At 42.1% G+C, this 14,540-nt stretch overlaps 1 protein-coding gene across 1 annotated transcript in view; it reads right to left on the bottom strand.

Moving 5' to 3' along the window:
* PTH2R (parathyroid hormone 2 receptor) overlaps positions 1–14,540 on the bottom strand; it is an 89,440-nt gene that overhangs the window by 21,548 nt on the left and 53,352 nt on the right. The gene's annotated exons all lie outside the window — the stretch shown is intronic.

Here is a 14,540-nt window from a genome sequence, read left to right on the forward strand (position 1 = left end):
TTTTCTACCTTCCAGGGCGAGGAAAAAAAAACTACCCTCCAATAACTGGGAAATGCCACATATGTCTGTCTGTCTGTCTGTCTATCATTTCAACGTCTATACCCCCCCCATTAGCACGAACACTCTAACCCATCAAGGCACAACTAGAAATCATATAGCACAAAACCACAATATATAATACATACAATAAAACTCTCTCAGTAGCTAAAATAATAAAAACTGTGCTTAAATAGAATTAAACAAATTTAAAACCAATTCAAATATATCAGGTCACTTGCAAGAAAACTTGCAAAAGGCAGCTTTATATAATTTCCTTTTTAATTAACTTCCTAAAACCTCAGAGGGATGGCACCTGACTAACCTCTGAAGCTTATTTCAGAGGGAAGGGGCCATGAGTGAGAAAGCATAGCTCCTGTGGTACCTCTTTTGACTTCCTAGCAGAGGAGCCTCGTGGCGCAGTGGTTAAACCACTGTACTACAGCTAAAACTGTGCTCACGACCTGGGGTTCAAATCCCAGGTAGCCGGCTCAAGGTTGACTCAGCCTTCTATCTTTCCGAGGTCGGTAAAATGAGTACCCAGCTCACTGGGTGGGCAATGTGTAGCCTGCATAATTAAATTGTAAACCGCCCAGAGAGTGCTTGAAGCACTATGGGGCGGTATATAAGCAGCACGCTTTGCTTCCTTGGGTATCATAATTTTTAGCATCAAGAACTGTGAGGAGCAGGTGGGGCAGACAGCTATTTTGTGAGAAAGATGTTTGGACAAGTATACAGATCCTAAACCGCTAATGGCTTTATAGATTATGATCGGCACCTTGAATTTGGCACAGAAACTAACAGACAAACAGTGTAGGTGTGCCAAGACTGGGAATATGTATTCATATCTACTGGTAGCTGTAATCAGGTTGGCAGCCATGTTTTGGACCTGCTGAAGTTTCCAAACTGACTTCAAGGGCAGACCTATGTAGAGAGTGTTACAGTAGTCCGTTTTAGAGATTACCAACACATGAACCACTGTTATTAGGCATTTTGTATCTAGGTAGGAGCACAGCTGGACAATCAACTGAAGTTGATAAAAGTCACTCTTGCACATAGCAGAAATTTGCATCTCCATAGAGAGAGCTGGATCCAGGTGTACCCCCCAGCTGCAGACCGAATCCTGCAAGGCGTGTGTAACTCCATCAAAGCCAGTGAAACAGCCCTCTAACCAGTCCAAAAACCCTCTCAACAGTAAGATGTCCATCTTATCAGGATTCAGTTTCAATTTACTGGCCCTCGTCCAGTCCATTATCAACCTTGAGCAGTGCTCAAGGGTCTGTACAGCATCATCTGCAGATGAAGAACAAGAGAAATAGACCTGTATGTCATCTGCATACTGATGACAATGAACTCTGTATCTCCATATGACTTCTTCCAGAAGGTTCATATAGATATTAAAAAGCTCTGGGGAAACAGAAAATCACCGAGGGGCCCCATAATATAGGTCCCAATGGGTAGACACCATCTCTTCAAGCTGTATTATCTGAAATTGGCCCTTGAGGAAGAAATGGAACCACCAAAGAATGGAGTACTCAAGTCCTAAACTCGATATTTCAAAATGATACCATGGTTGATGGTATCAAAAGCTGGAGAAAGATCTAGGAGGACCAGCAGGGTTACATCCCCACCCCCTGTCTGCCTCCCTCAGGAGATCATCGTGCAAGGTGACCAATGCTGTTTCAGTTCCACTGCACAACTGGAACCCTGATTGAAAAGAATGAACGCCTGTACTGGGTTGGCCACCACTTTCTCAATTAAATTTCCCAAGAATGGAATGTTGGCACCAAGCCTATTATTATTAAAACCATTCATTACTATATTTGGTTTCTTTAGAGTAGACCCTATAGCATATACAGCTTGTATAACAGTGTAAATGTGCTGTCCCCTCAAAATAACGCAACACACACCATTAATGTCTAAACCACTGCCAACAAAAGTGACTACACCCCTAAGTGACAATGTCCAAATTGGGCCCAAGTAGCCATTTTCCCTCCCTGGTGTCATGAGACCTGTTAGTGTCACAAGTTTCAAATGTGAAAGGGGAACAGGTGTTATCACTTTCACTCTCTCAAACTGGTCACTGGAAGTTCCACATGGTACCCAATGATAATGAACTGTCTGAGGATCTTAAAAAATTAATTTTTGCTCTACATAAAGATGGCCTAGGCTATAAAATGGCCAAAACCCTGTAACTGAGCTGCAGCACGGTGGCCAAGACCATACAGCAGTTTAACAGGACAGGTTCCACTCAGAACAGGCCTCGCCATGGTCAACCAAAGAAGTTGAGTGCCTGTGCTCAGTGTCATATCCAGAGGTTGGCTTTGGGAAATAGACATATGAGTGCTGTCAGCATTGCTGCAAAGGTTGAAGGGGTGGGGATGGGGGGGGTCAATGCTCAGACCATATGCCGCACACTGTATCAAATTGGTCTCCAGGGCTGTCGTCCCAAAAGGAAGCCTCGTCTAAAGATGATGCAGACAAGCAGACTAAGGAATGGATTTCTGGAACCATGTCCTGTGGTCCGGTGAGACCAAGATAAACGTATTTGGTTCAGATGATGTCAAGCGTGTGTGGCGGCAACCAGGTGAGGAGTACAAAGACAAGTGTGTTGCACCTACAGTCAAGCATGGTGGTGGGAGTGTCACGGTCTGGGGCTGCATGAGTGCTGCCAGCACTGGGGAGCTACAGTTCATTGAGGGAACCATGAATGGCAACATGTACTGTGACATACTGAAGCAGAGCATCATCCCCTCCCTTCGGAGACTGGGCCACAGGGCAGTATTCCAACATGATAATGACCCCAAACACACCTCCAAAATGACCACTGCCTTGCTAAAGGAGCTGAGGGTAAAGGTGATGAACTGGCCAAGTATGTCTCCAGACCTAAACCCTATTGAGCATCTGTGGGGCATCCTGAAACTGAAGGTGGAGGTGCACAAGGTCTCTAACATCCACCAGCTCTGTGATGTCATCCTGGAGGAGTGGAAGAAGACTCCAGTGGCAACCTGAGAAGCTCTGGTGAACTCTGTGCCCAAGAGGGTTAAGGCAGTGTTGGAAAATAATGGTGGCCAAACAAAATATTGACACTTTGCGCCCAATATGGACATTCAGTTACGGGTGTTCTCACTTTTGTTGCCAGCTATTTAGACATTAATGGCTGTGTGTTGCATTATTTTGAAGGGACAGCACATTTTTTAATGGGTGGGGAGTGTTTGGGGAATTTTATGTGTATGCATGTGTCTGGTCTCTGGGTGTCTGTGAATTTCATTGTATGGGTATACAGTACTGTGTATATACTTACAATGACAATAAATAAATAAATAAATAAATAAATAAATAAATAAATAAATAAATAAATAAATTTACACTGTTATACAAGCTGTATACTCACTGCTTTACATTGTAGCCAAGTGTCATGTCTTCAATGTTGTCACATGAAAAGATATACTAAAATATTTATGAAATGTGAGGGGGTGTACTCACCTCTGTAATATACCGTATGTAGCCCATTCCATGGTCTTGTCCTTTGCTGATTTTAAGAGCCACAATGGGCAAAAATCTAAAGAAGAGGTGGTGGCTTTGTAGCATGCCAGTGCCTTATCCACATCCTCAGACCATATTAGTTGAACTGATCCAATTTAATCTGACTAGAAGGTGCATTGGATATCTTCAGATCTACTGATATCAACAAGGAGTCAAGGTCCTCACAAATGACTTCAGCCGTAGATCTAAAATGGGCTGCAGTTGGTCACAATTTTCATCATTTGGATGTAGAAATTGTTTTTGTCCAGGAGAGACAGGGCCACAATCTACACAAAAAAGTGGTGCCTGTTGTTTGGAAGTAGCCTTAATTAGTTTGTTAGTTTACTTGCTTCCTTGACAGCTGCCAGGTTGAACTCCTTGGGAGCTTCCCACCATCTGCTTTCTGGCCTTCTTCATAGTTGCTTCATTGCCCTTAACTCCTCCATGAACCACGGAGAAACTTCTGTTGGGTCTAATTTATTCCCACTGTTTACTGATGTAAGAACTACTACCTTTTCCTTTCCTTCTGTTCTCTCATCTTACAAGAGACCACTCAAATGATCCAATTAGTCCTAGAGACAGAACTGAATGATGGGTGGCTTTGATATTTTCAAAAAGAAAGCAGCCCCATGGATATGAGATGTTTTCAGTGCCAGCCAGTCCAAGCTAATTAACACTGTGTAGTGTTTCCTCCATTCCATGTCTCTATCACCTGACAAAGTGGGTCCCACACCCCTTTTATTATTTTTTTAGTGGAGTGGGGACTAAAGATATTAAGACCGAGCCTGGAAAAAAATTATAATCAGCTTGAAAGTTAGTGTCCTAATTAATCCATTCTATTCTCTTTACAGGCAGCATTCCTCTATTCTTTTAACAACATAACGAGGGGAAAGAACTATATTTGACAGTTGCTGGCATTTCAGACTTACAGTTCTCTCTCTCTCTCTCTCTCTCTCATTTTAAAAGAAAAGTTACTGGACCAACAAGGTCTCCACTAGGTTTGGTAATGGTGTGGGCATAAAATGATATTTTATCCATTATATGCTTCAGTTAGTATGTCTTAAACTATATCATTTAGGAGTTAATTGATGCCCTAGCAGAAGTTGCCATAGTATTTGCTGTTGCCCAGTGTATGTTTTGATTCTTCTGTGTTCAGTACCTCCTTCCCTCACTTGAGAAACAACTCTGCCTGAGTTACTGAGACCAATTTGCTAGGAAACAATATTGCCAAGGTTCACATATCTCTAATCCAAGCATCTTCTCAGAGCACATGTGTGTTCACATAGATCTCGGAAGAGCATGTCTTGTAAAAACCGCCATTAGCATCAATACCTACAGAAAAGAAGTAAACAAATCCACAGAGGCTGAGCTTAGCAGCTATGGCAGGATGGCCATCAGAGCAGAATAGTGGTGGCGTTGCTTTTGTGCCTTCGTCAGCAGCTTCATTTGCGAAAAACGAAAGCAAAAAGCAAATGGATTTTTGATGGCTAGAAACAATATCATTTCAGATTGCCTGCAGAGTAAAGTGGAACTTAATGTTAGCAAGGGCTAACAAAATAGAACAGGACAAAAGAAAACACATGGCAGACATACATGATAAGTTAAAAACCTGATAACCACATATGAAAATCATATAGAATTTCAATGTGCTAGTTCAGGGTGGTGGAGGCAACTGGATAGGAGAGCAACCAACTGGCTTCTATAGAACAGAAAGAAAATGCTGGATTAGATTAGATGACCTCCATGGGGCCAAAGGATTGTAGCAATGGTGGGCAACTTTGGCAGGTCCACAGGCCAATTTTGTTGCCCAAGAGCCTGCTGTGTAATGCACCAAAGAAATCTGGTAGCAACAGAGCAGTGGAACATTTAAAACAAGCATTTTGCTTGCTTTAAATGCCCTGGAGTGGCATACTGTAGAAACCTGGCAGGAGACAGCTACAAGCTAGGTAAGGGAAATATTTATTTTAGAAAGGGTTTTCCTTGTTTGCTGCCAAATGTCAGTGGCAAACTTCTGCAAGACATTTAAAGCAAGCAAGGAACTGGCTTTATATGCCTCCTACCAGTCACAGGAGTATTTCTTTGGAGGTGCTTTGTGGACCCCCTCAAAGAGAACCTTGGGGAGTTAGCATGCTGCACGTGAGCTGCATAATTCCCACTCTTGAATTTTAAAGGAGAGAATGACCACTAGGAACAGACGAACAACCATTGCAGCAAGTCCTTTAACAGAATAATCAAAATTCACCCCAAAACCCAGACTAGTCTAATACAGTATCAAAAGATCCTAAATAGACTAGAAAGCCAGCCATAATCCAGTCTCTATGTCACAAAGACATGTGTGATTATAGGCAGTCACATTTAATCTATCCAAGAAGAGCTAGATGTAGCTGGTCTGCCATCCAAAGCTGGGCAAATGTAGGGTCTAGGATCAATGAAATTTGACCTTTAAAAAGGAATTTGTTTCATTTGTTTGTTTTGCTAGCTCTATAGTGAACAGGCACTTTCTGGACAGTAAACAAACAGTGAGGATATGAAATTACAAAAAAACTGCAAAACCAACAATTAACTATATTAATAAGCAACATATAAGCAGACATAGTCATAAAGATACTCCCCTTCAGTCTTTTAGGTCTTTAAAGTAACGCAGCACATATCTGCTGCCCTAATACAGACTTTTTTTAAAAAGTCACTTCCTCAGCCCCTCTACAGAGCCAAAGAAATGATTAGTTTGCTATTATTGTGTAGGGGCTTTCTTTTTAAGAAACAATTTGGTTTGCTCCAGCAATTAAGTCATGGGATCACTATTAAAAAGAGTAGCCTTCCCTGTTCCTTCAAAGGTCCAAACAGCAGGCTAAATGCCATTCTGATCATGCCCCTGGCGGTGCTTTGCAAGACCAAACTGGATGATAGTCTTACACCCCTTCTATTGGAATATGAATAAACTAACATGTTTCCCCCCTCTCCATAGTATGGCCCTAAATTTACATATAGCCAATCATATATAATCTCCAGGTCTATAGTGAGGTAAATGTCATCATTCTCTCTAAGTTGCAGAGTGTGTCCAGAGGCCTGAGAAAACCATGTGGTAAATGGTCTCACAGGCTTATATTTCAAGGGCTCTCAACATTGTAGCCTTCATCGTAAACCACTTCATAACCACCAATTTGCAACATCTTTGACTGACAGCCAATACTTCTTGCTGGAGTTTTCTTTGCAATCTTGCATGCTACAGTTTGTGTGGCTGGGAGGGACTGCTCTGTGTTAACGTGGTTGTCTATCTACCCGGCACTAAGCATTCCTTCTAGCCTTTGAATTCAAAGAGCCCCCTGCCTCTCTGCTGAGTGTCCCCCCCTTTCATTAGTTGGTGGCAGTTGTTTGTTTGCTATTGATCTCTTCAGTTGATTGCTAAATATGTGTGTAGAAAGCAAGCAGCATATGCAACTCTGTAATTTCAAGCAACTGAAAGTAAAGAAATGTTTTGTATTCTTTCTCCTACAAATGACTCAGAGTGAGATACTGAGACTTTACATACCAGTAAATGAGATTAGGCAAACCAAAAGAAAAATAAAATATAAAAACTTGTCCACAAACGCTTACATTAAAGTAGTCTTAATTTTTGAAGTGCCATAATGTTGTCTTCGTTATTTTTTATTTTTCTCTTGGTTTTGCCTGATATGGTGGCACAGACTAACATGTCAATCTCTTCTAAAACTACAGTTAATGGGCAAAGGGTGGACTCTGGGGAACATGTAGTTATTCTCCTCTGTGGATCTCAATACTTCTACTGTACGGCAAAAGGAATTTTACCAGAAATTCAAAACTCTGCAACACTTCTATGACAACAGGTGGACCTACATGAGAAAGTACAGTTACTATTATCCTCCAAAACAAAATGGAGTGTTTTTAAGATTTTTTTTCATTATTTTTTCTTTCTCTTCTTTTTTCTTCTTCTTCCTCGTTGTGATGATTGCCCCATATCACTCCTGTCACTCATAGTCAGGATCTCATTTGCATGAGCCTATGAGCAGAGATGTCCAGCGCTCCATCTTGCCCGGTAACCCTTGACTCCTTTCAGCCTGTCACGCCTGATTCTGTGGCCAGAGTGCTTGACCACTGTCAAGCCACCAACTAGTTCTACCCGTGTCACCCACGCAAGCCAGGAGGTGAAGCTGAGGAGCCTGACACCGAGGGAGGCCCGGAAGGAAAGAACTAGAAACCGGGCCTTCTCGGCAGTAGCTCCTCGCCTCTGGAATAACCTGCCTCCGGAGATTGACGCTGCACCCTCGCTGGGTACTTTTAAGAACCAACTAAAAACGTGGACGTATAGGCAGGCCCTCCCTTCCAGTTAATTCCTGTCCTCTTTCCTTTTTTCTCTCTTTATTTGATTTATTTTGTATTTTTCCCATCTTGCAGAATCATTTAATTAATTAATTGTTATAAATTTTTCTTGAACTTGTTATGGTTTATGTTGTAAGCCGCCTAGAGTGGTCGAAATGACTAGATAGGCGGGGTATAAATACAATAAATAAATAAAATAAAACAAATATGAGAGGATTGGAGGGGCAGAGTCAGCGGATATATAAAGGTTTGGCAAGATAAGATAAAAAGAGATAGAAGTTACAGATAGATAGCCAGATAGTCAGAGAGACAGTGAGAGAAGAGAGAGAAGGAACAGATACTAATAGAGATAAGCTGGTCAAGATAAATAGATAGAGCAGGTGGTGATTGGTTATGTGGCAAGGTATATGGTATTTTAATGATAAGATTGTGTACAATGAATATCTGAAGAACATCTGTGTTTATGATTAAATTTGATACCCTTCAATAAATAAGTTCTGTTGGCAGTTACCAGACAAGTGTTTGACTAAAGTCTTTTATATTGCGGATAAAATAAATCCTCTGGTGGCAGTGAGGGAAAGAGAAGACTGAACCCTTTGCGAGGACACAACACCTAGGTGCATCAAAAGAGGGAACGTCACAATTGGTGCCAGCTGGTGGGATGACATAATGTGAGCTCTTTGGTGAAGCAAGCAGGAACCACGTGGCAAATGTCACACTCGTTTATAGCTGAAATGGAACAAGTTGCCCTTTGCGCACATGGGATTCCTCTACAAGGAAACATGGACCCAGCTGCCCCAGAATAGAACTGAGGGGCTACCCAACAATCCATAATAGACATGATCCTGATTTTTGGTTTGAAGTGGAGAATTAATGAAGAGGAAAGCCTTAGGTTGATGATGATAACATTCTCTTTCTTGAGGCAAGATTTGAACATTGATCCTGCCTCTTCCCCTCCACCCTAAACCTCATTTTGTGGGGACAAGAGGTGGGATTTTAAGAAACAAAAATACATTTTGGCTTCTGGAAGCAGACAATCATTTTCTGCCATCTCTTTGGTTTGATCTGTGCTCTGGGATTTTAACGTGTGACCTGTACAGATTTATCAGGGAAACGTTTTCCCATCACAACATGGGAATGCTAAGGTAAGCACCACCTGCTAAATTTTTGTCAGTCAGATGGCAATGGCTGGAACAAGGAGATGGAAAATAAAGGCAGCTGGTAGGGGATCCCAGGAAGTTGGTGGTGGTGGGAAGAAGAGGAGGCAACCGCAGCTCAGCTCCAGTGCTGGCAGGATGAGGCCTCCAACTGTCCACTTGGAGACAGAATGCAGGGAGAATAGCTGAGCTGTCCATCCTCAGGTTTTTTTTTTCTGAACCCTCTGCAGTGAATAGATAAGAAAACTGCAGCTCCTGGGGAGTTATGCAAGCCAGAAGCCTCAAACAGGATGAAGAATTAATCATCTTCCCAATCTCAGTTATCTCCTTAAAAGAGAGAAATAAAAAGCTTAAGCTGCTTTCTTTCCCTCAAGGATATCTAATCTAACAGGAATCCATGAATTTTAAAAATATATTTATAGGTTTTTATGGCAAAGAGTAAATTTCACGACTGATCCTCAGGCAGCTCCTATCATTCTCTACTGTACTAACATTTGATAATTTGAATAGTGATGTCTTTTCTACATGAGACAAATCCTTAAAAAGGGAGAGGGTGAAGGAGAAGGAAAGAACTAGGAAACTGCTATTGTGAGGCACTTTGAAATAGTATTGATTGCAGTGGGAGAGGTTCAGGTATTACTTGTTGTTTTGAAGTAATTGGTCCCCAAGCATGGTTTGCCAGCACATGATGTCAAAAGCTTTTCTAAAGCTAGGCGGGTCTTGATTTTGATGGATGATTAGAGAGGAAGCTGCATGGGAAGGCAGACCTGCTCAAAATGCATCATGGGAAAGCACAGGATATTAATGAAATAAATACACAAAAATTCACTTCCATAATGTGAATCTTCTCCCCAACTCTTTGGCAGTAATACACATCTGTTGTATGAGATAATCCCAGTGAGGGGTTAGTGTTAGTATGCTGATGAGCTTTGTATCTCTCAGACTGAAATTTTGTTTGCTGAGCTATGCCTGGATGCCTGATGATGTCATCAGCCACTGTGATCTTTTTGGAAAAAAAATAAAGCTACACACACATACACAAAGATCCCAAGGCTCCTGTAGATTTGCTTTTGTTGTAGGGAAGCCATTGGGAGCTGTGGGACAGGGAGGGAGTCTTTGGATTTCTGAGGATCACCATTATCAATAAAATCATCCTTCTAGGGGCAGGTTTCAGAAATTAAAGACAACTCCCGCCCCATTCTGTGGCCCCAAACAGCTTCTCCATGACAGAAGGAATCCCATGGAAGCCTCTGGACCTTTTGATTGAATTGAAAATGTTTAATTTTTTGAACAAGTGCCATAAGCTACAGTAACAGGATTTTAGCCAAAATATAGTACATTGGATATAACTTTCTTATAACATTAAGTGTCATCCATAGCTTATTAATAAGAGGAAAAAAATTAAAGAGGCATTTTCTACAAAACAATCTAATGCCAAATAAGTCAATGACTGTCCTCAGTTTTGCTATTTAATAGGTCACAGAAAAGTTCCCAGAATTTAAACAGCCCAATATACTCATCTTGACTAATTAAAGATTGAGTATTCTAAATTCAGTTAAGAATGAAACAATCAAATAAGTAACAGACACAGCCTTGGAAGTATTTAATTGTTACAAATGGTGTCTAACCATCATCATTCTGCAGAGTGAACTGAAAGATGCCTGCAGCCTGATTCATTGCACACTGCCTGAAAAATCTGATTTGAAAGGCAATATTATGTGGGGGTTGTGGCCTCTCTTCTGGCAGGTTGTCTGCCCTCACCCTTTAGCAGCCAGAGAGCATGGGTGGAAGGGGAAGGCAAGGGGAAAGAAAGCCCCAGTGTTACTGGGGAGTGGAAGGGGAGGAAACAGCTGGGAGGAGGGCATGCCAGGGGTATTAAAGGAGCACAGGAGCAAAACACCCGGAGAGGGTTCAGCCAAGGAGAAAACTTGCGGGTCTCCAGGAAAGGAGCTGGAACCCAACCTCTGTGTATTCGGAGAGTCGACCTGGGAGAAGGAGGATCACCCTTAGCAAGAGCCTCTGAGGTGCTTTCCAGCAGGTAAGGGCAGAAGCCAGGGAAGAGGAGTGTCCATTACCCTATCCCTCGAAGAGGCACCAGCCCCATCAACTCCATGGTGCCTGAGACAGCCGAGGGTTCTGGCAGCAGAAGTGGGAGGACAGTCAATGCCCACCAGCCGCCTCTACCAGCCCTCACTGAAAGGCTCCAAGCCCAACGATGGAGCTTGTGGATTACAAGGGCTGCCTCAGTGATGGAAACTGAAACCCGTGCAGACCTGACTGTTTGCAGGGGACTAGGGAGGGAAACTCAATCCCTTGGGTGCAGGAGGGTGGTAACAAGGAAGTTCTGTGCAAAGCATCTTATTCAATAAAAACCCATCTCATCAGCACCTGGACCCAATCGAATTATTGGCAGGAAGACCCCAAGATTGCCAGCTCTGCTGGGGATGGGGGCTCTCGCAAATACAAAACAGGACCCATGTATCCACAGGAGATCAGTTTCAAGTCCTCTCGCAGATGCTGAAAACTGTGGATTATTGTAAATGCTATAATAGTGAATACTGTTTATAGCAGGCTTGTGCAACCCGAGGGCCGCATGTGGCCCAGGTCGGCTCGTAATGAGGCCCAGTGCAATTTTTTTATTTTTTAAGAAATTCCAAAGTTTCAAGTTACACTGCTGGCGCTTGCGGCCCGGGCACATCACAACGGTGGGAGGGGGAGAGAGGGAAAGAAGGAAGGAAGGAGCAGGAGGGGAGGGGAGAGGGGGGCTGCGTGACTGCATTGCGCCATCTCTGTCAATAAGAGGACCCCCTCCCGGCCCCATAAAGCCGCCGGAGTCAAAGGTGGCAGCCTCTGCTGTCTGAGATCACAGCTGCCGGTAAGTGCGCTTGGAGCAGGACTGCGGAGGATGGCTAGGGCTGCCCCCCAATGCACACACGCACCTCGCTTATTCCTTTTGTGGGAGGGGGGAGGGAAAGGTTTGACCCCTTTGCCCCCCCATCCCAAGTTGTGCGGGTGGGATTGATTAGGGTGGTGCCATTGTGGAGGAGGAGGAGGGATCAGCGAAGCATGCATCTGATGCACAGCGTGATCCCGGAGGAACTTAAGCTGGGGGGCAGCGAGGTTAGTAGAGCTATCTACGCATTCCGGCGTAGCTGGGTTCTGGATCAGACTTATGGATGCGGCTGGACGCTGTCTGGGATCTATGCCCAGTTTTGTTTCCCTGGTTGCTTGATTGCCCTGTCATTCCACCCCACCCCACCCTGATAATCTAGGGCCGGTTTTCGATTTGGAAAACGTCTTCCACCCCTCACCTCCGTGTTTTAGGGGAACGCAATGCAAAAATCTGCTTATGTGCGGCAGGGTTTCTTTTGACCTTGGTTTTTTCCCATGGAGGGGGCCTGACGCTGCAAGAAAGCAAATGAAAGAAAGGGTTTCTTTTATTCTGGGTTGGTTGCTGCATTTTGGCACAACTCAGTGTGTTCTAACCTCCCAGGGCTTTGTGCGAGTTAATAAGGGATCTTAAATAACCCTGGATGGGTCATCCAGGTTTTAAAAATAACCCCTGGCCAAGGGACCTGGCTGGGGGGGGCTGTTTTATTTTACAGTCATGTTATCTTCTGCTTGCTGCACAATGCAGTAATCACATTGATTATTAAACCAAGCTTTCTAAAAGTCCTTTTTATACATTCCAACATGGCTTCTGAAATGTCAAAAAATAAAAACAAACACAAAAAAGAAAAATTATAGATGAAGGAAGAGTGTTCCAAGAAAAGTGGACAGATGAATAATTTTTGTTGAGTCCAATAGTAAGGCAATCTGCTTAATTTGCAAAGAAATAGCGCCAGTTTTCAAAGACTACAATTTGAAAAGGCATTACATGACAAGACATGCTGAGAAATTTGCTGCGTATGAAGGAATGTGTCGTAAAGACAAAATCGCTGAACTGAAAAAAAAACCTATCATCTCAACAAAATTATTTTTTAAAAGTATTGATTCGATCAGATTCTATTGTCAAAGCCAGTTATGTGGTTTATTAAGGAATGCATGGAAACCGTGGCTGATATAATTTGCCCGGATAAAAAAGGGACTTTTCAAAAATCAGTTTGTCTCACCAGACTGTAGCCAGGCAAATTGAAGATATAGGAAAATCCATCAAAAAAAGTTTTGAAGAATAGAGCTGCTCATTTTAAATTTTATGCTATGGTGATAGACGAAAGTAGAGATGCTATAGATACAGCTCAATTGGCAATTTTTTATTAGAGGCTTTGATAACAAATATAATATCACTGAAGAAATGGCTGCTTTAATTCCACTGAAAGACACAACTAAAGCAAGAGATTTATATGAAGCTGTGAAAAATTCGCTCCATAAGACACACCTTTCCATAAGACGCACCAATTTTTTAGGAGAAGAAAACAGGAAAATATAATCTGTTTTCTTTGCTCCTGTTTTGTGGGGAAAAAGTGTGTCTTATGGTGCGAAAAATACGGTACATTACACTGATTTTCTTTGTCATTTGCTAACATATCTGGCATAGCTAATGATGGTGCCCCTGCAACGATAGGTAAAAGAGATGGGCTTGCAAAATTGATAGATGATGCAATTGCCTTCCAAATTTCAGTATGATTAAATATCACTGCATAGTACACCAAGAAAATATATGTGCAAAAGCTTTAAAGATGGCTAACATCATGCAGATTGTCATCAAGGCTGTAAATTTCATGAGGTCCAAGGGACTCAATCATCGCCAGTTCCAGGAATTCCTTACATTTATGGATGCTGAGTATGAGGACATCATTTACTTTTCTGAAGTAAGATGGTTAAGTCGAGGGAAAATGCTGGCAAGATCTTATGATCTGAGAAATGAAATCAAATCATTTATGGAATTTAAAACAAAATCTGTACCAGAACTTGACGATGAAAACTGGCTCACAGATTTGGCATTTTTAGTCGACTTGACCACTCATTTAAATGAGTTAAACATGCGTCTTCAAGGTGAAAACCAATTGATCAGCACAATGTTTCAAACTATAACTGCATTCAAAATGAAACTGAAACTATGGCATTCTCAAATGAAGGCAAAACATTTGATGCGTTTTAGCACATTGGCTAAACACACCTCTGTGAACACGGAAAAAATATACAGCCTTGCTTTTCAATTTGATACAGGAATTTCAGAACAGGTTTCAAGATTTTAGAAAAAATCAGTCATCTTTTCTGATATTTGCAACTCCCTTTTCAGTGGACATTAATATATTACCTGCCAATTTGCAAATGGAATGCATAGAGCTCCAAATCTGACATTCAACTGAAAGAAAAATTTGACCATGTCTCTTTAATGGACTTCTGTAAGATATATGTTCCCAGAGAAAAATATCCTTCACTTCACAAACATGCCTTATTCATGTCATCACTATTTGGAAAGCACCTACATTTGTGAGCAGCTATTTTCAAGGATGAAGCACACAAAGAATAAAACTAGAACCA

Source organism: Pogona vitticeps, chromosome 1 (genome assembly GCF_051106095.1).
Source record: "Pogona vitticeps strain Pit_001003342236 chromosome 1, PviZW2.1, whole genome shotgun sequence".
In the NCBI taxonomy this organism is placed as follows: domain Eukaryota; kingdom Metazoa; phylum Chordata; class Lepidosauria; order Squamata; family Agamidae; genus Pogona; species Pogona vitticeps.